Raw genomic sequence first — 27,844 nt, forward strand, 5'->3', positions numbered from 1 at the left:
ACAGTAGCCTGAAGATCCACACTCAGTGATTCAGGATCAGCTCCTTTCCCTCCGCCATCTGATTTCTGAATGGACAATGAACCCATGAACACTTCCTCACTGTTTTGATCTTTTATTATGTTCAAAGGTTAATTTTTGCCTGCCTTATTATTTCATATATTTCTTATTGTAACTTATAATAATGTTTTAGGTATTGCACTGTATTGCTGCCACAAAACAACAAATTTTATTACTATGACAGTGATATAAACCTGATTCTGATTATTTCCCTTCATAGATGCTGCCTGACCTGCTGAGTTCCACCAGCACCCTGTCTGTGTTAACCGGCTCCTGAGCCTGTTGAACTGCTCTCAGAGTAAGGTTAGTCGAGTGCTTGGGGCATCGTTAATGTTACATTCCAATCATATTACCCACATCTCCCTCCCCGCTGTCAAACAGAACCGACCACAGCTCACACACGGATTGTCTCAGTGTTGGTGTCGTTGGTGGTACATTACCCACTGTCAAACAGAAGTGACCACAGCTCACACAACAGATGATCTCATAGCTGTGTCACAATCATCATCATCATCATCAGGTGCCATGCCCAGTTTGAGCTTTGACTGCCATGGCCCACACACTCCTGTTTCGGGTCAAGTGGATCAATTCATTGGTATTCATTTCCGATTCTCTGGCTGCTGTCTCTGTCATCATTTGTCTTTGCCTTCCTCTTGCTTTCTTCCCTTCAATCTTTCCCATAATTACCGTGCATTCTAACTCCTCTTTCCTAATCACATGTCCAATGAAGTCACGTTGCCTTTTCATGATCTCATACATTATTTCTCTTTTTGTGTTTGCTCTGTTCATGACATCCTCGTTAGATATTCGTTTTGTCCATGATATTCTTTACATCCTCTTCAAAAACCACATCTCTGTTGCTACAATTCATTTCCTCATGTTACTAGATATTGTCCAACGTTCTGAGCCATATAACATAACTGGATAAATGTATCATTTCAGTAGTCTGAGGCGGGTTGTCATGCCTAGTTTAGTATTGGTCAATATACTCTTCATTCTCGTAAAGGTGTCTTTTGCCATCCCTATTATTCTTTTGATGTCCAAGTCGCACCTGCCATCTGATGTCACCCAGCTTCCTAAGTAGCAAAAGTTCTGTACTTGTTTTATGTCTTCCCTGTTTATTCTCAGCCTGCAGATAGGATTCTTCTTTTTGGATATCACCATACTTTCTGTCTTTTAGCAATTGATAGATAGACCCATTTTTGCACTTTCTTCAACAATTATATCAGTTAAGTTTTGTAGTTCTTCCTCCGTAATTGCAATTAACACAATGTCATCTGCATATCTGAAATTATTGATGTTTTCATCGTCAACTTTGATTCCCAAGATGTCTTTTATTTTTTGTAATATTGTTTCACTGTACACATTAAATAAATCAGGGGAGAAAACACACCCTTGTCTAACGCCTCTCTTGATTTTCGTAAACTGACTCACTTCTCCATTTATTCTTACAGCCAGTTTGTTACCAGTACAGATTTCAGATTAGGCAGAGGTCTTTTGAATCTAGATCTAGACCTAGAGTTTTCTGTAACATTTCAAATAACTTATTGTGCTTCACTTTATCAAATGCTTTTGTGTAGTCGATAAGACAAACAAACAAATCATTTTGCACTTGAATAGCTCGTTCTGACAGGATGCTTAAGTCATAGTCATATTTTATTGATCCCAGGGGAAATTGGTTTTCATTACAGTTGCACCATAAATAATTAAATAGTAATAATAAAACCATAAATAGTTAAACAGAAATATGTAGATTATGCCAGGAAGTAAGTCTAGAACCAGCCTATTGGCTCAGGGTGTCTGACCCTCCAAGGGAGGAGTTGCAAACTTTGATGGCCACAAGCAGGAATGACTTCCTATGACGCTCTGTGTTGCATCTCGGTGGAATGAGTCTCTGGCTGAATGTACTCCTGTGCCCACCCAGTACATTATGTAGTGGATGGGAGACATTGCCCAAGATGGCATGCAACTTGGACAGCATCCTCTTTTCAGACACCACCGTCAGAGAGTCCAGTTCCATCCCCACAACATCACTGGCCTTACGAATGAGCTTGTTGATTCTGTTGGTGTCTGCTACCCTCAGCCTGCTGCCCCAGCACACAACAGCAAACATGATCGCACTGGCCACCACAGACTCGCAGAACATCAATAACATCAATATTGTGTTTCTTGTACCTTTATCTTTCACAAAACCACATTTTTCTTTGCCTATTTCAGCTTGTATCTTACTTTTAGCTCTTGTCATCAAAACCTTAGAAGTATCTTGGTGATATGACTCATTAAACTTATGGTCCTACATAATTCACATTCTATTGCTCCGGGTTTCTTAGGAAGAGTGATAAATACTGATTTTTTCATCTCTTCTGGTATTATTCCAGTCTCATAAATGTTATTGATTAAATCAGTAAGTTTTTCAATTCCATAATCTTCAAGGGCGATAATTTGTTCTATTACTAATTCATCAGGACCTGCTGCCTTTCCTTTCTTCATCTTATTTATCGCATTCCGAACTTCATATTTTAAAATACTTGGACCTTCAATGTTTTTCTTAATTTCTGGCTTTTCACCTCGATCGTCTTCAAACAATTCCTGAATATACTCAGTCCATCTGTTCATAATCTCATCTTTTTCCATGATAATGGTACTGTACTTTGCTTTCAAACATCCACCTGAAGAACAGAGGAGCTTTTTACCAGTGATATTCTTGACTTTTTTGATGTAACCTTTTTGGATCAGTAATAGGGATTTTTTCTATTTGCTCACATTCCTGGTTTAACCATTCTTCTTTGGCGTTTTGACATAAGCTTTTAACTTTTTTATCTAAGGACTTATATTCTATAGGATTTGCTTTCTTCCATCTCCTTTCTTCCATTAGATTTTTGATTTCCATTTATTCTTTGTGCTTTTTTTTCTTTTTTAGGAATCACTGACTTTGCTGATTCTACCAAGGCATCCTTTAGACAGATAAATTTCATTTCCACATGATTGCTATCATCTTCAACAGATTCTATTTCTAGACTTTGAAATCTGTTCCTTACTTCAATTGTAAATTTTTGTCTTAAGTTTTCTTCTTTAATTAATTGCAAGTAGTCAAGGGATTGTTCAGGTTTTTGCTTCTTCAGTTTTTTAAGTTTTACTTTTATGTGACATACTACTGGGTTATGGTCACTACTACAGTCTGCACCTGGATATGTTTTGCATTCAGTCACTAAGTTTCTAAATCTTTGGTTTATAGTTCTAGTGTTATCACTTGCACTTTTCCAGGTCCACAAACATCTTGGGTGGTTTTTAAAGTGGGTATTCATAATGACCTCATTATTCATCTTGCACCATTCTACCCATTTGTCACCTCTTTCATTTCATTCCCCCAGTCCAAATTTTCCTATGGTATTTCCATCAGCACCTTGTCCTACTTTAGCATTCAGATCTCCCATGACAATAACAATATCTTGTGATTTGCATCCATTCTTTGCTTGTTCAAGCTCTTCAAAGAATTTATCTATATCCTCATTTGTTCCATCTGTTGTTGGTGCATCTACCTGTATAATTGCTAAATCAAATGGTTGTCCTCTGAATCTAACAAGCAGCACTCTTTCTGATACTGCCCAATGTCCTAAAACACTTTTTGCCATGTTTTCATCCATAAGAATTCCTACTCCATTAGTATGGGATGTTCCACGAGAATAAACTAGTGTTTTACTTCTAACCTGACATGTTCCAGCACCTATCCAAAGAACTTCACTAATTCCCATGATGTTAATCGTTAGTCTTTCCATTTCATTTATCTATCACATTGTCCAATCTTCCTGCTTGATGTAGGGTTCTTACATTCCAAGTGGCAATCATTTTATTTTGTGTTACTTGAATTTTATGAGCAGCAACTTGATGACGGTCGGGGATCCCCTGCTGACCAGAATCAACCCTACCGAGCGAAGCATCTTCAGAATTGTCTTGAAGATCCTCTTGACGCTGTTGTTGTGTTATACACTTTGTGAGTTTGACCATGGTTTTCCTAGCAAATAGATTCGAGGAAACCTAGTATCTAGCAACGGTGGTTTGCTATTGCCTTCCATTGGGCGAACTAAAGAAATCGCCATTTCTCTTCCCAAATGTTCCTCCAGCTGTACTACAGCCGTTGACATTTGCAGGGCAAGTATTGTTACAGCGAGTGGTGGGTGTGTGGAGTGCACTGCCAGGTGTAGAGGTGGAGGCAGATAGAGGCAGTTAGACAGTCATATGGGAAGACAGGAGATGGAGGGAGATTGTCCATCTGCACGGAGAGAAGATTGGGTTGTATTGGCTTCATGGCCAACACACACATGATGGGCCAAAGGACCAACCCCTGAGCTGTACTGGTCTACTCTGCACATTCTATACAATGTATCCAGGATAACTGGAAGGCGGGGTGTTGGGGTAAATCAGCTTGAGTTTATGTGCATAATCCACCCTGTGCCTGAGTCACATGTCAGCTGAGCCCCCCGGCTGATGAGGGGATGGGTGTTGGTGATGTCAGTGCCCCCTGTCCTCAGTGAGTCCAGTCAGTCACAGACAGCACAGAAACAACCCTACGGCCCAACTCGTCCAGGCTGGCTGTGTTGCTCCTTGAGCTGGTTCTATCTGCCTACATTTCGTCAGCAGCCGAATAAACCTCCCCTGTCCATGTACCTATCTAGAAAGCGCTTAAATGTTGCTGATGTGCCCATCTGAATCACTGTTTCTGGCAGCTCGTTCCAAATGCACACCACCCTTCATATCAAGAAGCTGACCCTGATGTCTCTTCGAAATCTCTTGCTTCTGATCTTAAACGAAGACATTTAAGACTAAGGGTCTAAGACCAGAGGGCACAGCCTCAGAATAGAGGGATGTCCATTTAGAATGGAGATGAGGAGGAATTTCTTTAGCCAGAGGTTGGGGAATCTATGGAATTCATTGCTACAGACAGCTGTGGAGGCCAAGAAATTGGTATATTTAAGGCAGAGGTTAATCAGTCCTTGATTGGTCAGGGTGTCAAAGATTATGGGGAGAAGGCAGGAGAATGGGGTTGAGAGGTATAATGGGTCAAGTGGCCGAATTCTGCTCCTAAGTCTTATAGTCTTATGGTCTATCAACCTCCACACAATGACTTGGCATCCATAGCCGTCTGTGGCAATGAATTCCACAGTTTCACCACCCTCTGGCTAAAGAAATTCTTTCTTATCTCTATTCTGAGGGGATGCTCCTCAATTCTGAGGCTGTGCCCTCTGGTCCTAGACTCACCCACTATAGGAAGCATCCTTTCCACGTCCAGTCTATCTGTGCCCTCTGGTCCGAGACTCCCCCACTATAGGAAGCATCCTCTCCACATCCACTCTATCTGTGCCCTCTGGTCTGAGACTCCCCCACTATAGGAAACATCCTCTCCATATCCACTCTATCTGTGTCCTCTGGTCCTAGACTCCCCCACTATAGGAAATATCCTCTCCATATCCACTCTATCTGTGCCCTCTGGTCCTAGACTCCCCCACTATAGGAAACATCCTCTCCACATCCACTCTATCTGTGCCCTCTGGTCCGAGACTCCCCCACTATAGGAAACATCCTCTCCACATCCACTCTATCTGTGCCCTCTGGTCCTAGACTCCCTCACTATAGGAAACATCCTCTCCACATCCACTCTATCTGTGTCCTCTGGTCCCAGACTCATCCACTGTAGGAAGCATCCATTCCACGTCCAGTCTATCTCGGACTTTCAATGTTCAACTGGTTTCAATGAGATCCCCCCTCATTCTTCCAATTCCTGCAGGCACATGCCCAGAGCCATCAAACGTTCGTCTATAAACCTCTGTCCTCATGTTTTTAGTGCCCTGTACCTGGGGAAAGGAAGATGTGCTTTCACCCTGAAAATGCCCCTCATGACCTTATATACCTCAATCAGGTCACCCCTCAATTTCCCACACTCCGGGGAATAAAATCCTAGTCTACACAGCCTCTCATTGTAACTCAGGCCCCTAAGTCCAGGCAAAGTCCTAATGCTGTGGGGCACCATGGTAGCATAGTGGTTAGCTGACATTATTACAACTCGGACCATCAGGGTTTCCATTTCATTTCCAGCATCCTCGGTAACCAAGTTTGTACATCCCTTCCCATGCACACATTGCGTTCTCTGATTGCTCCAGTTTCCTCCCACAGTTCAAAGACATACCAGTTAATAGGTTAATTGGTCATTGTAAATTGTCCTGTGAACTGTCTAGGGTTAAATAGGTAGGTCAGGGTGTATGGTGTTCCAGGGAAGGGTAACAACTCTGGTGAAGGAACCTATTGTGTCCATTCCAGGGCAGCTCACTCACCTGTGGTCCCCACCGGACACTCAGATCTCACCTGTGGTCCCCCCAGACACTCAGCTCTCACCTGTGGCCCCCATTGGACACTCAGCTCTCACCTGTGGTCCCCACCGGACACTCAGCTCTCACCTGTGGCTCCCACCGGACACTCAGCTCTCACCTGTGGTCCCCACTGGACACTCAGCTCACTCACCTGTGGCTCCCACCGGACACTCAGCTCTCACCTGTGGTTCCCCCCAGACACTCAGCTCTCACCTGTGGCCCCCACTGGACACTCAGCTCACTCACCTGTGGCTCCCACCGGATACTCAGCTCTCACCTGTGGCTCCAAGTAGCAGTCTGCATGTGACAGCAGCCACTCCCCGGTACAGCACTTCGACAGGTGGGCTAAACCAGGCGAAGGTAGCGTTGACCTCGTACCCCAGTGAGATAGAAACAAGCCTGTGAAGTCAGCTCAGGCAGACAGGGCGGATGAGATCTATAGTGAGATCCAACGGCCAGGAAGACGGTTCTACAACGCCTCATGGAGAGTGAAGGGCACAACTGGGCACAGAAAAAGTCACGGCCATCCACTGCAACCGAGGAAGGCCCCAAATATGACACTTGTTCGTACCACTGGACCTGGACTTCTGAGGCTGAGAGAGTGGAACTGCCCCAATACAATGGTTTTTCCACTTTAAAAGCTCTCCCACGCAGGTTTCCTGTCATCGTCAGACACGACAGGTAACGACCAAATAGGTGGGTTGCTGGGCAGCACAGTCAAAGGGCTAGAAGGTCCTGTTCCATGCTGTATCTGTAAATAAGTAAAATAAATAAATCTTCTGCCTCTTTCTAGTTTAATAACATCTTCCCTACAACAGGTTGATCAAAACTGTACACAATACTCCAAGTGAGGCCTCACCAACGTCTTATACAACTGCAAGTTAATGTCCCACCTCCTGTACTCAGTGCCCTGACTGACCAAAGCCGGTGTGCCAAACACATTCTTCAGCTCCCCGTCTACCCATCATTGGCCAATCATCGGCCCTCCACTAAACAAGATCCTCCGTAAGATTTCTTAGCCTTCTATACTACCTACACCACCAGCTGTGGTAGTACCAGCTGAAAACATACCAACCCTGCCATGTGCATTCACACCCAAACAGATTCTATAAACCCCAGCAACAGTCCCAGTGCTGTGCCCTGTGGCTCAGCACCAGACACAGGCCCCCTGTGCTCTGCTGTACTCTTCCATGTTGTGTGTTAACCTGGCCCATAGCCAGTAGGGCAAACATTACAGTGAGACCCAGCGTAAGAGTGAGGAACAGCACTTGGGAGTCCTTGTGCAGGACTCCTTAAAAGTTAACTTGCAGGTTGAGTCAGTGATAAGAAAGCTCAATGCAAAATTACTATTTATTTTGAGAGGATGAGAATATAAAAGCAAATCTTCTGATGTTATGATTCATCTCCCTTCCCTCCCCTTTCTTCCACTCCCACCCTCTCCCTAACCCTCCACCCTCCCAACTTCAACCTTCCTACCCCTCCCTCACCTCCCACGAAATTCTCGCCTAATTCTCCTCCTGTGTCTGTGTCACGTCCTCTCTTCTATTTGAACGTGTGGCCTGTCACAGACACAACCTCAATTTGACAGCTTCAGACAACTCACTCACTCAGTGTCACAGTACTGCGTTTCACCCACCTGTACACCCAGCTCAGCCTGACCAGTGGGGTTATGTCTGTAGCTCTGTATGTGGCTGTTGTGAGCTTCCTCGCCACCACTGCCCTTATTAACCTGTTGACCAAATAACTTCATCCACAGATTCCCACAGTAACTGGCTCTGTCTCAAGAGTTTTTCATTGCCCTTTCCATCTCTCTGCCTTCTCGCTGTGGTTTGAGACTAAGTTTTCCTCTGCCACTGCCTTACACATTGAGTGCTGATACACCATCTCTGTGCATTCTGCCTAACGGCTGACGACTGACTCTGTGTGGTGTGTGCACAGCCTCCCAGCTCTGCCTGTTACAGATTTATCTCTGGTCCCGTACATCAGTGAACCATTTCACGTAACCTCCCACTTCTTCACTGTGCCTCAATGTACATATGACGCATAAAGCTAATCATTCTCAAATTCACACTTCTTCACAAGGCTTCGGAGCTGAAGAGACAGAAAATGCTCGAAAAATTCCACAGAGGCAACATCCAAGGAGAGAGAGAGTTAACTTTACAAGCCTCAGAACTACTGGAATTAGAATTGGTTTATTATTGTCACATGTACCGAGATACAGTGAAAAGCTTGTCTCGTACACTGTTCACACAGATCAGATCATTACACACTGCGTTGAGGTAGAACAGGGGAAAACAATAAGGGAATGCAGAATAGAGTGTAAAAGCTACCCAAAGGAGTGCAGTGCAGGCAGACAATCAGGTGCAAGGTCATGATGAGTAGATTGTGAGGTCAAGGATCCATCTTTATCATACAAGAGGTCTGCCCGAGAGTCTGACAACAGCAGAGTCGAAGCTTCCTTGAGCCCGGTGCTACATGTTTTTAGGATTTTGTGTCTTCTGCCCGATGGGAGGGGGGAGAAGGGAGAAAGTCCAGGGTGGGTGGAGACTTTGATTATGCTGGCTGATTTACTGAGGCAGTGAGAAGCGTAGACGGAGCCCGTGAAGGGGAGGCTGGTTTCTGTGGAACACACACAAAATGCTGGGGGAACTCAGCAGGCCAGGAAGCATCTGTGGAAAAGAGTACAGTCAACGTTTCGGGCCGAGACCCTTCGACTGCACTCTTTTCCATAGATGCTGCCTGGCCTGCTGAGTTCCTCCAGCATTTTGTGTGAGTTGATCAGATTTCCAGCGTCTGCAGATTTCCTCTTGTTTGTGGCTCGCTTCTGCAATGTGCTGGACTGTGTCCACAACCCTCTGCAGTTTCTGCAGTCACATACAGAGCAGTTGCCATACCAAGCCGTGTTGCAGCCTGACAGGATACTTCCTGCGGTGCATCGATAAAAATTGGTCAGAGTTCCTCAGGAGGTTAAAGAAACAAATCTCTCTAACCTCCTGAGGAAGGTGGTTAGTGAATCTGTGGAATTCAACACCAGAGATGGCTGTGGAGGTGTATACACAAGTCACTGGGTATATTTAAAGCGGAAGTGGATAAGTTCCTGATTAGCCAGGTTAGAGGGAGAAGGCAGGAGAGTGGGGTTGAGGTGGGCAATCAATCACTGAGTACAGGCCCAGAGCCATCAAACACTCCTCAGGATGTCTTCGGGCCTGTAGGCCTCAGAAGAGGAGTACAGATGCACCTCGGAAGTTTAACAACTTCTCAGCCTGTGGCTGCAGAATCCGGAGGTGATATTAAACCTCTGCCACACTACCGGACGGGAGCTGCAGTCTGTGTGTCTCCTCCAAACCGTCCTCCTCTCTCGAGGCACTGAGACACGAAGATCTGGAGAACCAGGCAAGCTTTACATATCCCACTGCAGATAGGAGATGTACTGTAATAATTTGAAATGATTGTAACCGTTCTGCAGTGATTGCTTTGACAAGGTGGGTTACAGAGCTACACTCCCTTCTTACAATAGCTAATAATTCTGGTTGCTATTGGTAACCACAAGTGGGGTGAATCCTATAGCAGAGAACAAGGCAAAAATCCCTTTGCATCTGAGGAAAGCCTCTTCAGTCGAGCACTGTTGGCACAGGGTGAGAGAGCCCAGAAACCCGTCACCATGGGAACTAGTGTCTTTCTTTATTAGCCCGGACAGTGAGAGAGCATTGGTCTCTAACAGAACTACATCCAGAGCTGTCTTTGAGAGGGTATCATCCAACATAGATTACATTTCTGCCCTCACATTGGGGAAGGGACTTTGTGAGGGCCTTTTTAAAGTGGGGCAGCATTCAGGGCCAGCATGTTCCTATTAGAGTGAAGGGGACCCTGGGTGATGAGGGATATTGAGTCTCTGGTCAGGAAAAAACAGGAGAACGTCCAGTATGAGCCATTGGGATCGAGTGAATTCCCTGAGGAGTGTACGGGATGTAGGGACATGCTTAAGAAGGAACTGGGCCTGGCCGGGAGGTTGTCAGTCTGGAAGCAGCCTGTCCTGGGGCTGAAGGCCTGTCTGTCCATGAGAATGGGTGCGACGGGGGGAGGGAGAAAAGGGTCTTGTTTTGCTGTTGTTGTTTGTGTTGTCCTGCTGAGCATTGTGGGAGAGCTATATTGGTACCAGAACGTGTGGCGACACTTGCAGGCTGCCCCCAGCACATAGTGAGGTCGTGTTGGTTGTTAACACAAACGACACTTCTCGCTCTATGCTGCAAGATTCAAGATTGTTTAATGTCATTTCCTACACAAGTTTAAAGGAGAACAAAATAATTTTTACTCCAGATCAAATATAGCAAAGCAAAACATACAATATGATAAAGAACACAATAATTAAAAAATACACAATAAATATAAAAACATAAGATTGCTTACATATTTGTATGTCCATATAGTGATGCTAAGCACAGGAGTGTCTGTACATAAAGTGACTCTGACATAAAATGATAAAGTAGTGGAGCCTCCAGGTTATAGAGTCATGGAAAAGTACAGCACAGAAACAGGACCTTGGGCCTGCACCAGGACCACAGCCCAACATTCCCTACCATCCACATACCCATCCAAACTTCTCTTAAACGTTGAAGTCCAGCTGGCACGCAACCTCAGTGGAAAAAGCCTGCTTGCATTTATCTTATCTATACTCCTCATAATTTGTATACCTCTATCAAATCTCCTCTCAATTTGCTATGTTCCAGAGAATACAGTCCTAATCTATTCAATCTTTCCTTATAACTCAGGACCTCCAGAACCACCAACATCTTTCAAGATTTTCTCTATACTCTTTCAACCTTCTTTACATTTTCTTGCAGGTAGGTGACCAAAACTCACGCAGTACTCCAAATTAGACTTCACCAATGTCTTATAGAAGCATAGAAAACCTACAGCACAATACAGGCCCTTCGGCCCACAATGTTATCCCAAACATGTCCTTACTTTAGAAATTACCTAGGGTTACTCATGTACCTATCCAGGAGTCTCTTAAAAGACCCTATTGTATCCACCTCCACCACCATCGCCAGCAGCCCGTTCCACGCACTCACCACTCTCTGCGTAAAAAACTTACCCCTGATAACTTCAACATAACCTGCACTCAATACAGATTTATGAAGGCAATGTGCCATAAGCTTCCTTTATGACCCTACCTACCTGTGATGCTACTTTCAATGAATTATGGATCTGTATTCCCAGATCCCTTTGTTCTACTATTTTTCAGGCCATTTTTCCAGTTGGTCCAAATCCCACTGCAAGCCATGATAGTCTTCCTTGCCGTTCACTAGTCCCCCCACCCTTGGTGCCATCCACAAATTTGCTGATCCAGTTAACCACATTATCATCCAGACCGTTAATAAAGATGACAAACAGCAACGGACCCAGCACCAAACCCTGGGAGGCTCCACAAGACACAGGCCCCCAGTCAGAGAGGCACCCTCTGTGACAACTCGCTCACTTCTCCCACAAAGCCAATGTCAAATCCACTTTACTATCTCATCTTGAATGCTGAGCAACTGAACGTTCTTGATCTACTTACCGTGCTGTACCTTGTCCAATGCCTTGCTAAAGTCCATGTATACAACAGCCACTGCCCTGCCTTCATCATCTTTCTTCATAACTTAGAAACATAGAAACATTGCAAACCTACAATACAGGCCCTTCAGCCCACAATGCTGTGCTGAACATGTACCTACTTTAGAAATTACCTAGGGTTACCCATAGCCCTCCATTTTTCTAAGCTCCATGTACTCTGCAAGAGCTCCAGAAGCCTCTTAAAAGGCCCTATCTGTGGTAAACCATGTATATATGTTGTAACTCGGTTACCTGTCTGGACACACCCCTCTGCTGACTGCCCCTGTGGCTCCTCCCACAGAGTCCTGTATAAAGGTGTTTGCCTTGCCCCTCCCCCTCAGTCCGGGGGCAGACACTCACGGTGGAGGTCGTATTGTACAGCGAATAAAAGCCTTTCAGTATTTTACCAAACCTCAGTCTTTTGGAGTAATTGAAGGTGCTTCACTATCATATCAGCCTCCACTACCGTCACCGGCAGCCCATTACCAGGCACTCACCACTCTGCGTAAAAAACTTACCCCTGACATCTCCTCTGTACCTACTTCAAAAAAACTCTACTTCCTCAAAAAACTTTAAAAGATTGGTTAGACATGACCTACGACATACAAAGCCATGTTGACTACAATTAATCAGTCCATGTCTATCCAAATACTCATATTTCTGGTCCCTCAGAATACCTTCCAATAACTTTCCCACTACTGATGTCAGGCTCACTGGCCTATAATTTCCTGGTTTATTTTTAGAGGCTTTCTTGAACAGCAGAACAATATTGGCTATCCTCCAATCCTCTAGTACCCCACCTGTCACAAAGGATGACAGGGCCCTGGCAACTTCTAAATTTGCCTTCTGCAGGTCTGAGAGAACACCTTGTCAGGCCCTGGGGATTTATCCACCCCGATTTGCCCCAAGGGAGCAAACACCTCCTCTTCTGTAATCTGTACAAGGTCCATGAAGTTGATGACACTTTGCCTCTTGCTGTGCCTGTCTCCTGAGTAAATACAGATGAAAAATATATTTAAGATCTCCCCCATCTCTTTTGGCTTCACGCATGGATTACCATTCTGATCTTCCAGAGGGCCAATATTGCACCTTGCAATCCTTTTGCTGTTGACATATCTGTAGAATCCTTTAGCACTCTCCTTCAGCTTGTCTGCTAGAGCAACCTTGTGCCTTCTTTCAGCCCTCCTGATTTCTTTCTTAATGTGTTCACTCGCATTTCTTGTACTCCATAAGCGCCTCGTTTATTCTTATCTGCCTATACCTGCAATGCACCTCTTGTTTTCTCTTAATAGAGAGGTAGCTACACTCAAGGAGCAGGACACAGGAAACTGGGTGACAGTCAGGCAGGGGAAAGGGGTTAAGGAGCCAGTGCAGAGTACCTCGTGGCCATCCCCCTCAACAACAGGCATACCACTTTGGATACTGTTGGAGGGATGATCTAACGGCAGAAAATCACAGTGGTCAAGTCTCTGGCACTGAGTCTGCTTCTGTGACTCAGAAGGGAAGTGGGGAGAAGGGACGAACTGTGGTGATAGGGTATTCGTTAGTTAAGGGAATGGACAGAAGGTTCTGTGGACGAGAATGAGATTCCTGGATATTACGTTGCCTCCCAGATGCCAGACATCTTGGATCGAGTCCTCAGCATTCTTAAGTGGGAGGGTGAACAACCAGAGGCCACGGTCCATGTATGTACCAATGACATAGGTAGGAAGAGTGACAAGGTTCTGAAAAGTGAGTTCAGGGAGTTAGGTGCTAAATTAAAGGGCAGGAACACCAGGATTGCAATCTCAGGATTGCTACCCATGCTACGTACTAGTGAGGCCAGAAATGGGAAGATTGAACAGTTTAATACATGGCTAAGAAGTTGGTGTAGGAGGGAGGCCATAAGATTTTTGCATCATTGCGCTCTCTTCCAGAGAAGGTGGGACCTAAACAGAAGAGACGGTTTGCACCTGAACCAGAGGGGGAATAATGTCCTAGTGAGAAGGTTTGCCTATGCTGCATGGTGGGGTTTAAACTAGAGCTACAGAGGGATGGGAACCAGAGTGCCAGAACAGATAGTGGAGAGTTTGTGGAGACAGATGTTATTAAGACCTCAGACGAAGTCAGGAACCAAAAGGTTGAACATGGTGCGACTAGTGTTCTGAGCTGTGTATATTTCAATGCCAGTAGCATTGTAGGAAAGACAGGTGAGTTCAGGGCATGGATCAACACCTGGAATTATAATATTGCAGCCATTAGTGAGTCAGTTGCAGGAGGGGCAGGACTGGCAGCTCAATATTCCAGACCCATTGTTTTAGATGCAACAGAGCGGGTGGGATTTAAGGAAGAGGGATGGCGTTACTAGTCAAGGGAAATGTCACGGCAGTTCTCCGTCAGGACAGACGGAGAATTCATCTAGTGAGGCATCATGGATAGAACTGAGAAATAAGAAAAGTATGACTATGTTAATAGGGCTATATTACAGACCACCCAACAGTCCGAGGGATCTAGAGAAACAAATTCACAGAGAGATTGCAGACTGTTGCAAGAAAGATAAGGTTGTTATAGTTGATGATTTTAACTTTCCACATATTGACTGGGAATCCCAGACTGTAAAAGGACTAGATGGGAAAGAGTTTGTCCAATGTGTTTAGGAAAGTTTCCTTAATCAGTGTGTGATACTTGATCGGCTGTTAGGGAATGAGACAGAGCAGGTAACAGAAATTCGTATCTAGTGGTCACAATGTCATTAGTTTCAAAGTAAATATGCAAAAAGATAGGACTGGCATACGGGTTGACGCACTAAATTGGAGAGGGGCTAATTTTGACGGTATCAGAAATGATCCGGTAAATTTGGATTGGGACAGGATGTTTTCTGGCAAGGGTGTACTTGGTATGTGGAAGGTCTTCAAAAGTGAAATCTTGAAAGTACAAAACTTGTGTAAGCAAAAGGTGAAGATAACAGGTGTAGGGAGCCTTGGTTTTCAGAAGATATTGAGGCCCTGGTTAAGGGAAAAAAAGGATGTGTATAGCAGGAAAAGGCAGGTGGGAACAAAGCGGGTACTTATGGAGTATAAGAAATACAAGAGAATACTTCAGGAAAAAATCAGGAGGGCAAAAAGAAAGCATGAAGTTGCCCTAGCAGACAAGATGAAGGAGAGTGTGGATCAGAATGGTAGAATAGTAGATTCTGGAAGATCAGAATGCTAATCCATGTGTGGAGCCAAAAAAGGTGGGGAGACCTTGATTAAAGTTTTGTACCTGTATTTACTCAGAAGATGGACAGTGTATAGAAGTGAGACAAAGCAGCATCAACTTCAGGACCCTGTTCAGATTACAGAGGAGGGGATGAGGCAAATCGGGGTGGATAAATCCCCGCAGCCTGACAAGGTATTCCCTTGGACCCTGTGTGAGGCAAGTACAAAAACCGCCAGGGCCTAGCAGAGATATTTAAGTCATCCTTAGCGACAAGACTGGTACCAAAGGATTGGAGGATAGCCAATGTTGTTCTGTTGTTTAAAAAATGTTCTAAACATAAACCAGGAGCTGGTGAGTCTGACATTAGTAGTGGGAAAGTTATTGGAAGGTATTCTGAGGGACGGAATCTATAAGTATTTGGATAGACATGAACTGATTAAGGATAGTCAGCGTGGCTTCATGCATGGTAGGTCATGTCTAATTAATCTTATAGAGTATTTCGAGGAAGTTACAGGAAAGTTGATGAAGGCAAGGCAGTGAACGTTGTCTACATGGTCTTTAGCAATGCAGTTGACAAGGTTCCGCATGGAAGTCGGTCAAGCAGTTTCAGGTGCTCGGCATTCAGATAAGGTAATAAATTGGATTAGACATCGGCTTTGTGGGAGAAGACAAGGTGATAGTAGATGGTTGCCTCTCTGACTGGAGGCCTGTAACTGGTGGAATGCTGCAGGGACTGGTGCTGGATCCATTGTTGTCTGTCATCTATATCAACGATCTGGATGATAATGTGGTCAACTGGATCAGCAAATTTGCAGATGACACCAGATTGGGGCAGTAGTGTCAGCAAGAAAGGCCATCATGGCTTGCAGAGGGATCTGCATCAGCTGGAAAAATAGGCTGAAAATGGCAGATGAAATTTAATGCAGACAAGTGTGAGATGTTGCACTTTGGTAGGGACCAACCAGGGTAGGTCTTACACAGTGAGTGGGAGGGCACTGAGGAGTGTGGTAGAACAAAGGGATCTGGGAGTACAGGTCCATAATTCATTGAAAGTGGCATCAGACATAGCTAAGGATGTAAAGGAAGCTTTTGGCACATTGGCCTTCATAAATCAATGTGCGGAGTGCAGGAGATGGTTTTGAAATTGTATGAGGCCTAATGGTGAAGCCTAATTTAGAGTACTGTGTGTAGTTTTGGTCACGTACCTACATAAAGATGTAAGTAAGGTTGAAAGAGTACAGAGAAAATTTAAAAGGATGTTTCTGGGTTTGTAGGACCTGAGTTATAAGGAAAGATTGAATAGGTTAGGACTGTATTCCTTAGAATGTAGAAGATTGAGAAGAGATTTGATGGAGGTTTACAGAATTATGAGGGGTGAGCGTCTCTGTCGGTCATAGTCGACTATGGATGTTACATCAGAGCTGTCTACATGACACACAAGCCAGGGCAGTACGATATGGAGAGTGAGCTGTTTCCCATGTAGCAAGCTCCCCCTCTCTACGCATCTGATGAATCCAAAGGAACGGCAGAGACCGATACAGTTTGGCACCAGCAGCGTCACAGGAGTTTCCAGTCAGCGTTGAGCTCAATGTCGGACTGCCTCAGGGACTCCATCTCTAGGCTTTTCCCTTAGGGTTTACTACCGACACCTTCCCCATGAATGAGTATCGCCACAAGGCAGTGGAGGCTTGAGATCAGAGTTTTCCTTCTCCTAGATGAGCTGCCAACCACAGAGGGGTACAGATAGGGTAAATGCAAGCAGGCTTTTTCCACTGAGGTTGTGTGGGACTACAAGCAGAGGTCTTGGGTTAAGGGTAAAAGGTGAAAAGTTTCAGAGGAACATGAGGGAAAACCTCTTCACTCAGAGGGTCGTGAGCGTGTCTAATGAGCTGCCAGCACAAGTTGTGCATCTGAGCTCAATCTCAGTGTTTAAGAGAAGTTTGGACAGGTTCATGAATAGGAGGGGAATGGAGGGCTATGGTCCCGGAGCATGTCGATGGGAGTAGGCAGTTTAAATGGTTTCAGCATGAACTACGTGGTCTGAAATTCCTGTTTCTATGCTTCTATGTTTCTATGACTCTATCAGGATCCCGAACGATCCCAGGGTTCATCCATTTCTAGCTCCAACTCCTTACTGTGGTTTGTTAGAAGCTGCAGCTGGATGCACTTCTCGCAGTTGTAGTTGTCAGGGACACTGGAGCTCTCCCTGCATTCCCACATTCCGTAAGAGTAACATTCCATCACCCTGCCTGGCATCTCTACTGTTCTAACTGAACAATTATAAAGAAAAAAAGCTATGGTTGAGGAAAACAAACTCAACCTACAGCTTTAAAGCCTTCTCTCACTCAAGCCTCTCCTTGCTGAAGCCTCACCATCTCCTCTCGAACTCTGCTCCAACAATGGCCATTAGCACAATGGCTGCTTCGCTACCCCAGCCTTAATTTAATTTGTTCTTGTCAATCAGTCACGAACGCTGAATGGCTGCTGCTCAAAGCACCAAATTGCCTGTTGTACAGTGCCTAGAAAAAGTATTCACCCCACCACCACCCTCACCCCCCGGAAGTGTTTATGTTTCATTGTTTTACAACATTGAATCACAGTGGATTTAATTTGGGGTTAACACTGATCAACAGAAAAAGATTCTTTCATGTAAAAGTGAAAACAAATCTCTACAAAGTGATCTGAATTAATACAAATATAAAACACAAAATAACTGATTGCATAAGTATTCACCCCTTTAATGACACTCCAAATCTCACCGGGGCATCCATTTGGTTTTGGAAGTCACATAATTTGTTAAGTGGAGATCACTGTGTGCAGTCAAGGTGTTTCAATTGATTGTAGTAAAAATACACCTTATTGTGGAAAGTCCAGTTGGTGAGTCCATATCCTGGCAAAAACTACACCATGAAGACAAAAGAGCACTCCAAGCGACTTCACAAAAAGGTTATTGAAAAGTACATCAGGAGATGGATACAATTTCGAACAAGGTTGGAGGCAATATCAGATGCATGACAACTCTAGCAGGATCTGAAAGACATCACTTCCTACAAAGCCAAACCCAATAGCATGAATGGCAGCGATGCTTCACTACCAGATGAACTCAATGCCTTCTATGCCCGCTTTGAAAGGGAGAACACAACTACAGCTGTGAAGATCCCTGCTGCACCTGATGACCCTGTGATCTCCGTCTCAGAGGCCGATGTTAGGCTGCCTTTAAAGAGAGTAAACACACACAAGGCAGAAGGTCCCAATAGAATATAACCTCTCACTGCTACGGGCGGAAGTTCCCACTTGCTTCTATAAGGCAACAATTATACCAGTGCCTAAGAAGAATAACATGAGCTGCCTTAATGACTATCGCCTGGTAACACTCACATTGACAGTGATGAAATATTTCGAGAGGTTGGTCATGACTAGACTGAACTCCTGCCTCAGAAAGGACCTGGACCCATTGCAATTTGCCTATCACCACAATAGGTCAATGGCGGACGCAATCTCAATGGCTCTCCATATGGCTTTAGACCACCTGGACAACACAAGTACCTATGTCAGGATGCTGTTCGTTGACTATAGCTCAGCATTTAATACCGTCATTTCCACAATCCTGATTAAGAAGTTGCAGAACCTGGGCCTCTTGTACCTCCCTCTGCAATTGGATCCTCGAGTTCCTAACCGGAAGACCACGATCTGTGCGGATTAGTGATAACATCTCCCCCTCGCTGATGATCAACACTGGTGCACCGCAGGGGTGTGAGCTTAGCCCTCTGCTCTACTCTCTATGTACCCATGACTGTGTGGCTAGGCATAGCTCAAATACCATCTATAAATTTGCTGACAATACAACCATTGTTGGTAGAATCTCAGGTGGTGACGGGAGGGCGTACAGGAGTGAGATATGCCAACTAGTGGAGTGGTGCCGCGATAGCAACCTGGCACTCGATGTCAGTAAGATGAAAGAGCTGATTGTGGACTTCAGGAGGGGTAAGACATAGAATCATAGAAAACCTACAGCACAATACAGGCCCTTCGGCCCACATTGTTGTGCCAAACATGCACTTACTTTAGAAATTACCTGGGGTTACCCATAGCCCTCTATTTTTCTAAGCTCCATGCACCTATCCAGGAGTCTCTTAAGCTACCCAATCGTATCTGCCTCCACCAGCGTTGCCAGCAGCCCATTCCACGCACTCATCACTCTCTGCGTAAAAAAACTTACCCCTGACATCTCCTCTGTACCTACTTCCAAGCACCTTAAAACTGTGCCCTCTTGTGTTAGCCATGAATGGCAGAGATGCTTCACTACCAGATGAACTCAACACCTTCTATGCCCGCTTTGCAAGGGAGAACACAACTACAAAGACAAAGGAACACATACCAATCCTCCTGGAGGGATCAGAAGTGGAGAGAGTGAGCAGTTTCTTGTTCCTGGTGTCAAGATCTCTGAGGACCTAACCTGGTCCTAATATATCGATGTAGTTATAAAGAAGGCAAGGCAGCAGCTATACTTTATTAGGAGTTTGAAGAGATCTGGGTCAACAAATACACTCAAAAACTTCTATAGTTGTACTGTGGAGAGCATTCTGACAGGCTGCATCACTGTCTGGTATGGAGGGGCTACTGCACAGGACCAAAAGAAGTTGCAGAAGGTTGTAACTTTAGTCAGCTCCATCTTGGGTACTAGCCTACAAAGTACCCAGGACATCTTCAAGGAGCGGTGTCTCAGAAAGGCAGCGTCCATTATTAAGGTCTTCCAGCACCCAGGGCATGCCCTTTTCTCACTGTTACCATCAGGTAGGAGGTACAGAAGCCTGAAGGCACACACTCAGCGATTCAGGAACAGCTTCTTCCCTCCGCCAAACGATTCCTAAATGGACATTGAAGCTTTGGACACTACCTCACTTTTTTTTTAATATATAGTGTTTTTTTGTGTTTTTTTGCACAATTTTTAATCTATTCAATATACATATACTATATAAAGTAAACTGATTAAGACTTGCTTATTTATTATTATTATTATTTTCTTCCATATTATGTATTACATTGAAATTCTGCTACTAAGTCAACAAATTTCACGTCACATGCCGGTGATAATAAACCTGATTCTCATTCTGAAAATCTCCAAGTCACTGAATATCCCTTGGAGTACAGTTAAGTTAATCATCAAGAACTGGAAAGAATATGGCACAGCTGTAAATCTGCCTAGAGCAGGCCGTCCTCAAAAACTGAGTGACCGTGCAAGAAGGGGACAAGTGAGAGAGTCCAGCAAGGGACCTATGACAACTCTAGAGGAGTTACAAGCTTCAGTGGCTGAGATGGGAGAGACTGTACATACAACAACTGTTGCCCAGGAGCTTCACCAGTCGCAGCTTTATGGGAGAGTGGCAAAGAGAAAACCACTGACATGAAATCTCAGCTAGAATTTGCCAGAAGGCATGTGGGAGACTCTGAAGTCAGCTGGAAGAAAGTTCTATGTTCTGATGAAACCAAAATTGAGCTTTTTGGCCATTAGACTAAACACTATGTTTGGCATAAGCAAAACACCGCACATCATCAAAAACACACCATCCCTACCGTGAAGCATGGTGGTGGGGATGCTTCACTGCAGCAGGCCCTGGGAGGCTTGTGAAGGTAGAGGGTAAAATGAATGCAGCAAAATACAGGGAAATCCTGGAGGAAAACCTGATGCTGTCTGCAAGAGAACTGTTACTTGGGAGAAGATCTGTTTTCCAGCAAGACAATGACCCCAAGCATAAAGCCGAAGCTACACAGGAATGGCTTAAGAACTACGAAGTTAATGTCCTGGAGTGGCAGAGTCAGAGTCCAGGCCTTGATCCAATTGAGGATTTGTGGCTGGACTTGATTTGGGCTGTTCACTCACGATCCCCATGCAATCTGACAGAGCTTAGCAGTTTTGTAAAGAAGAATGCAGTGTCCAGATGTGCAAAGCTGATAGAGACCTATCCACACAGACTCAAAGCTGTAATTGCTGCCAAAGGTGCATCTACTAAATACTGACTTGAAAGAGGTGAGTAATTATGCAATCAATTATTTTGTGTTTAATAATTGTCATAAATTTAGACCAAGTGGCTAAGGCGTTTGTCTAGTGATCTGAAGGTCGCTAGTTCAAGCCTTGGCTGAGGCAGTGTGTTGTGTCCTTGAGCAAGGCACTTAACTGCACATTGCTCTGCGGCAACACCAGTGCCAAGCTGTATGGGCCCTAATGCCCTTCCCTTGGACGACATTGGTGTCGTGGAGAGGGGTGACTTGCAGCATGGGCAACTGCTGGTCTTCCATACAACCTTGCCCAGGCCTGCGCCCTGGAAACCTTCCATGGTCTCATGAGACTAACGGATGCCTATATAAAAATTTAGACCAATTTGAAGAAATTTGTTTTCATTTTTCCACAAAAGAATCTTTTCCGTTGATCGATGTCAAAAAAGCCAAATTAAATCCACAGTAATTCAATGTTGTAAAACAAGAAAACTTCCAGGGGTTGAATACTTTGTATAGGCCCTGTACATGTGACAGCTAAAGCTAATCTTTAATCTTGCTTTCTCTGGACAGATGAAGGCTGAGGAGGGATGGATGCTGACAGGTAGACTTGATTGAGGAGGGATGGAGGTTGAGGGGAGATCTGAGTGAGGAGGGAAGGAGGGGTAGATCTGATAAATGTTAATAAGATTATGAGAGATATAGATAGAGTACATAAGAAATAGAAGCAGGAGTCGGCCATCCAGCCCATCGAGCCTGCCCCACCATTCAATAAAATCGTGGCTGATCTGTCCGTAAACTCAGCTCCATCTACCTGCCTTTTCTCCATAACTCCTAATTCCCCTACTATGTAAAAACCTATCGAACTGTATCTTAAATATATTTAGTGAAGAAGCCTCAACTGCTTCCCTGGGCAGAGAATTCCACAGATTCACCACTCTCTGGGTAAAACAGTTTCTCCTCATCTCCGTCCTGAATCTTCTCCCCTGAATCTTGAGGCAATGTCCCCTAGTTCTAGTCTCACCTACCAATGGAAACAACTTTCCTACTTCTATCTCATCTATCCCTTTCAAAATTTTGTTTGTTTCTATAAGATGTCCTCTCATTCTTCTGAGTTGCAGAGAGTATCGTCCCAGACGACTCAATCTCTCCTCATAGGTTAACCCCTTCATCCCTGGAGTCAACCTGGTGAACAGACAGTATCTTTTTTCCCGAGGATGAAATGTGTAATTCCAGAGGGCATGTATTTAAGGTGAGGGGGGTATGTTTGGGGAGATGTGCAGGGCATGTATTGTTACACACAGAGGGGTGGGTGCCTGGAATCTGCTGCTTGGGGGAAGTGATGGAGGCAGACATGATCATGGTGTTCAACAAGGCTGTTAGACAGACACACAAACACCTTTTCCTGAGACATGCTGTTGTGGCTGCCAGTGTGGGAAACGAGAACTTGAGGGCATAGGTTGAAGATGAAAGGGGAAAGTTTGAATAAGAGCCTGAGAAAGAAGAATTTTCTTCACCCAGAGGACCGTCCATCTATGGAATGAGCTGCCAGAGCCATCAGGAAGGCAAAGCATGAACGTGCACAGAGCATGAGAACCATAGACACCTTTGTGACTCCAGGGACACGCAGTACATATGGCAAGGTATACAAACCATAGCCAATTACAATCAACGACACCGTGTCTCCCTTCCTGATTGACTGAATGCTTTCTGTGCCCAATTTGACCAACTGAATAATGTGGCATTGAGGAAATGCCCCTTTCTTCCTGAGGAATAGGCACCCTGTCTTGCAACGGAAGTGGGGAGGACCCTAGCCAGGGTAAACTCCCGCATCGTTGCTGGGCCAGACAACGTACCTGGTCAGGTGTTGAGGTACTGTGGAGCTCAGCTAACAGAGATCTTTGATAGCTTTCTGAAACACTCCACTGTCTCAGCAGGGTTTAAGGCAGCCACCATCATTCCAGTGCGCAAAAGAGCAATGATAATTAGACTAGAAGATTACCACCCAGTTGTGCTGCCTTCAACTATCATGAAGTACTTTGAGAGACTGGTAATGGATCATATAAAATCCCACTTTCTAGCTACATTGGACCATTTCGCCTACTGTTCAAATTGGTCCTCTGATGATGCCGTAGCCTTGGCTCTCCTCTCTATCCCATCCCACCCTGAAAGCAAGGCCTCATTGTTCATCAGCTTCAGCTCGGCATTTAACACAATCATCCCTCAGAGGCTGTGCTCACTGGGACTCAACACCCCTCTCCGTAACTGGATCTTGGAGCTTAAGGGAATGACTCCAGTCAGTCTGAGTTGGCAGCAACATCTCCAGCTCCATCACGCTCTGCACTGGTGCCCCCAGGGTCTGAGCTCAGCCCGCTGCTGACTCACGGCTGCACCGCCAGATTCAGCTCAAACCGCATCATCAAGTCCACTGGTGTCACAACAATGATGAGTTGGCATAAAAAGAGGAGGTAGAGAGTTTTGTCAAGTGCTGCAAGAACAACAATCTGGGTTTCAGCGTAAACGCGGTGATTGTGCATTTCAGGAGGGCACGGGTTGACCACACTGCGTTGAACATCTGTGGTTCTGCCGTGGATTGAAAACTCGGCTGAGTGTTGTCAGAACATCAATCTGTCACTCAGCATCAATAAAGCCAAGGAACTGATTGTAGACTTCAGGAGAGGGAAAGCAGAGGTCCATGAGCCAGTAATCATCAGAGGATCAGAGGTGGAGAGGGTCAGTAACTTTAAATTCCTGGGTGTCACCATCTCGGAGGACTCGTCCTGGACACATCAGATCAATATAATTGCAAAGAAATGAAACGGTCTGGTTCTTTCGCTGTGTAGACCTAGCAGAGACAATCTCTGGCACCGCCAAACGTGTGAGATTGAGGTGTAAGCCCACCCTGAAACCTCCTGTTTGGGTGAACGCTGCGTGATGTATCACCCTGTTACAAATCAGTACCACAAAACAACAGACAGTACACCATGTACGATTAAACAATTTAGCTTTATAATTATTCATTTGATTAATGGGTTAGTAAAGAAAAAGCAAAAAAAAAAGAAAAAGGCCCATTTTAATGAAACAGTCTAACGTGCACAAGTTGGCGCTCACGGTTTCCCCCTTCGCTGATCTCCCTGGGGTTCAATGGATCATGACCCCACTCGGGGTCGGATCCTATGACCTTTTCTCTTCAGCGTCTTCTCCCTTTATCTCCTGCTGAATGAAGACCCAGATCACCCCGGTGTCAGGCGCACAACACAAAAACACACTCCCTTCATTGGACAGCTCACATTCCAAAGCACCCGTTATCTCTGCCCATAACCCAAACACTGCTTCTACAGAAAGGGCATCATGTTAGCAGTGAAACCTTTCCCAGGGTGTTTCAGAAAGAATGACAGTGCCTCCTCTTCCTCAGGAGTCTGCGGAGGTTCGGCATGTCATCGAAAACCTTGACATACTTCTATAGATGTGTGGTGGAAAGTCTACTGACTGGCTGCATCACAGCCTGGTATGGGAACACCAATGGCTTTGAGGGGAAAATCCTACAAAGGATAGTGGATTTGGCCCAGTACATCATGGGTAAAGCCATCCCAACTATTGAGCACATCTACATGAACCTCTGTTGCAGGAAAGCAGCATCCATCATCAAAGATCCTCACCACTCAGGCCATGCTCTTTCCTCTCTGCTGCCATCGCGTGGAAGCTACAGGTGCCTCAGGACCCACACCATCGGGTTCAGGAACAGTTACTACCCCTCAGCCATCAGGCTCTTGAACAAAAGCGGATAACTACACTCATTCCACTTCTGGTGTTCCCACAACCGATGGTCTCACTTTAAGGACTGTATATCTTGTCATTTCATGCTCAGTATTTATTGTTATCATGTCAAGTCAAGTCAAGTCACTTTTTATTGTCATTTCGACCATAACTGCTGGTACAGTACACAATAAAAACGAGACAATGTTTTTCAGGACCATGGTGCTACATGAACAATACAAAAACTACACTAGACTACAGACCTACCCAGGACTGCATAAAGTGCACAAGACAGTGCAGGCATTACAATAAATAATAAACAAGACAATAGGCACAGTAGAGGGCAATAGGTTGGTGTCAGTCCAGGCTCTGGGTATTGAGGAGTCTGATGACTTGGGGGAAGAAACTGTTACATAGTCTGGTCGTGAGAGCCCGAATGCTTCGGTGCCTTTTGCCAGATGGCAGGAGGGAGAAGAGTTTGTATGAGGGGGTGCGTGGGGTCCTTCATAATGCTGTTTGCTTTGCAGATGCAGCGTGTGGTGTAAATGTCTGTGATGGCGGGAAGAGAGACCCCAGTGATCTTCTCAGCTGAGCTCACTATCCGCTGCAGGGTCTTGCGATCTGAGATGGTATTTATTTATATTTGCATTTGCACAATTTGTTGTCCATTGACCCTGTTTACAGTTATTGTAAATAGATTTGCTAGTATGACAAGGGTTGTACGTTGTGACATGCATGGCCTCTGATAACAAACTTTACTTTGAACTTTGAACTTATGAACCGTGAGAGTGAAGAACACAGTTCCTTGGTGTGCAAATAATGGGCGATCTAACCTGGGCCCACACACCTCCTCATTGATCAAGGAGACTGAAGAGTGCAAACCCCAAATCCCTTTGCGCCTCAGATTTTTGTATTTTTTCTCAGTTTAGAAAATAGTCTACCCTTTTACTTCTTCTTCCAAAGTGCATGGCCTTATACTGCCTAACACTGTATTCCATCTGCCATTTGTTTGCCCATTCTCCTAATCTGTCTAAGTCCTTCTGTAGACTCTACGTCCTCAAAACTACCTGCCCTCCACCTATCTTCATATCATCTGCAAACTTTGCAACAAAGCCGTCAATTCCATCATCCAAATCATTGACATACAACGTAAAAAGAAACAATCTCAACACAAACTCCTGTAGAGCACTAGTCACCGACAGCCAGTCAGAAAAGGCTCTTTTTTCTCCCACTCTTTACCTCCTGACAATCAGCCATTGCTTTGTCCAGACTAGTATCCTTCCTGTAATACCATGGGCTCATAGCTTGTTAAGCAGCCTCATGTGTGGCACCTTGTTGAAGACCTTCTGAAAACCCAAATACACAACATCCACCGATTCTCCTTTGTCTATCCTGTTTGTTCTTTCTTCAAAGAATTCCAACAGATTTCCCCTGAGGAAACCATGCTGACTACGGCGTATTTTATCATGTGCCCCCAAAGCCCCTGAAACTATTTGCATTTTCCAGTCTTCCGGAACCATTCCAGAATCTAGTTATCCTTGAAAATTCATTGTTAATCCCTCCACAATCTCTTCAGCTATCTTTTTCAGAACCCTGGCTCTTGTCCATCTAGTCCAGGTGACTTATCTACTTTCAGATCTTCCAGGTTCCAAGAACCTTCTCTCTAGTAATTGCAACATGACGCACTTTTGCCCCGACACCTGGCACTTCCGCCAAACTGCCAGTGTCTTTCTTAGTGAGGACTGATGTTAAAATACTAATTGCGTTCGTCCCCCATTACTACCTCTATAGTATCGTTTTCCAGTGGCCCAATGTCCGGAGGAACATTGTTCTGTTTGGTTATTTATATGTACAGTTAGAGGACAATATATTTATCTGTTCTTATCAAATTACGGTATTTCTTTGCACGGTTGTAACTATATGTTATAATTATGTGGTTTTTGTTAGTTTTTAAGTTGGTTTGTCATGTGTTTTCATGATATCATCCTGGAAAAACATTTTTATCATTTCTTAATGCATGCATTACTAAATGACAATAAAAGGGGACTGCATGTCCTCATAAACATAATATTCCACTTGAACTTGAAGGAAGTGATTGAGGCAAATACTTTAACAATATTAAATAGGCACTTGGACAATACATGGTACAGTAACATCATGAAGGATCCCACCCACCCCCCTCATGGACTGTTTGTCCCACCCCCATCTCTCCTATGTAGCATCCACACCAGGACCGCCAGACTCAAAAATAGTTACTTTCTCCAAGCAACACCTTCACCCAGTAACCCATCTCTCCACTCCACCCACCACCACGACCTTATCATTTCTTGTCAGTCATGTGTACAGACACTCTTGTGCATAGTGTCGCTTTAGGGACATGCAATCAATCTCTGTATATAGGCTGTCTTATGTATTTATATTTATTGTCTTTATCTTGTGTTTCTTGTGCTGCATCTGATCCAGAGAATCAATCATTTCATTCTCCTTTACACTGGGAATGACATTAAACAGCCTGGAATCTGGAAGGGTTTAGAAGGAGATGAGCCCAATGCAGGCGAGTGGAACTGGCCTAGATGAGCGCCACAGTCAGCACAGATGAGTTGGGCTGAAGGGCCTGTTTCTGTGCTGCAGGACTCTATACCTGAAGGTAAAGTGGAAGTGAGTGCCTGCCAAGTGCTCGGGTACTCTGTCAGAACGCTGGGGCAGGCCAGTTGGGATCTGCCCCTCTGGTCGCGTGGCCGCGTGCCTCTGTCCCTGGAGGGAGAGGCGGTGACTCGCCATCTACAGGAGCCCCCACTGGCGCAGCCCCCTCCCCCCACCCACACCGTTGTGTGGCTGAATGTCGGCGTGAGGGATTCATCAGCTTAATGCAGAAATGAGCTGACAGATTTAATAAAGAA

At 44.9% G+C, this 27,844-nt stretch overlaps 1 long non-coding RNA gene across 1 annotated transcript in view; it reads left to right on the top strand.

Moving 5' to 3' along the window:
• The first annotated feature begins 275 nt into the window (after positions 1 to 275).
• The window catches only part of LOC140200896 (uncharacterized), a 44,102-nt gene continuing 16,533 nt past the window's right edge, over positions 276 to 27,844 (top strand). Inside the window, exons 1-2 of the long non-coding RNA XR_011886753.1 lie at positions 276 to 360; positions 25,472 to 25,573. This is a non-coding gene — a long non-coding RNA (uncharacterized lncRNA). The remainder of the gene's footprint in view (positions 361 to 25,471; positions 25,574 to 27,844) is intronic.

This window comes from Mobula birostris, chromosome 7 (assembly GCF_030028105.1).
Source record: "Mobula birostris isolate sMobBir1 chromosome 7, sMobBir1.hap1, whole genome shotgun sequence".
Classification (NCBI taxonomy): domain Eukaryota; kingdom Metazoa; phylum Chordata; class Chondrichthyes; order Myliobatiformes; family Myliobatidae; genus Mobula; species Mobula birostris.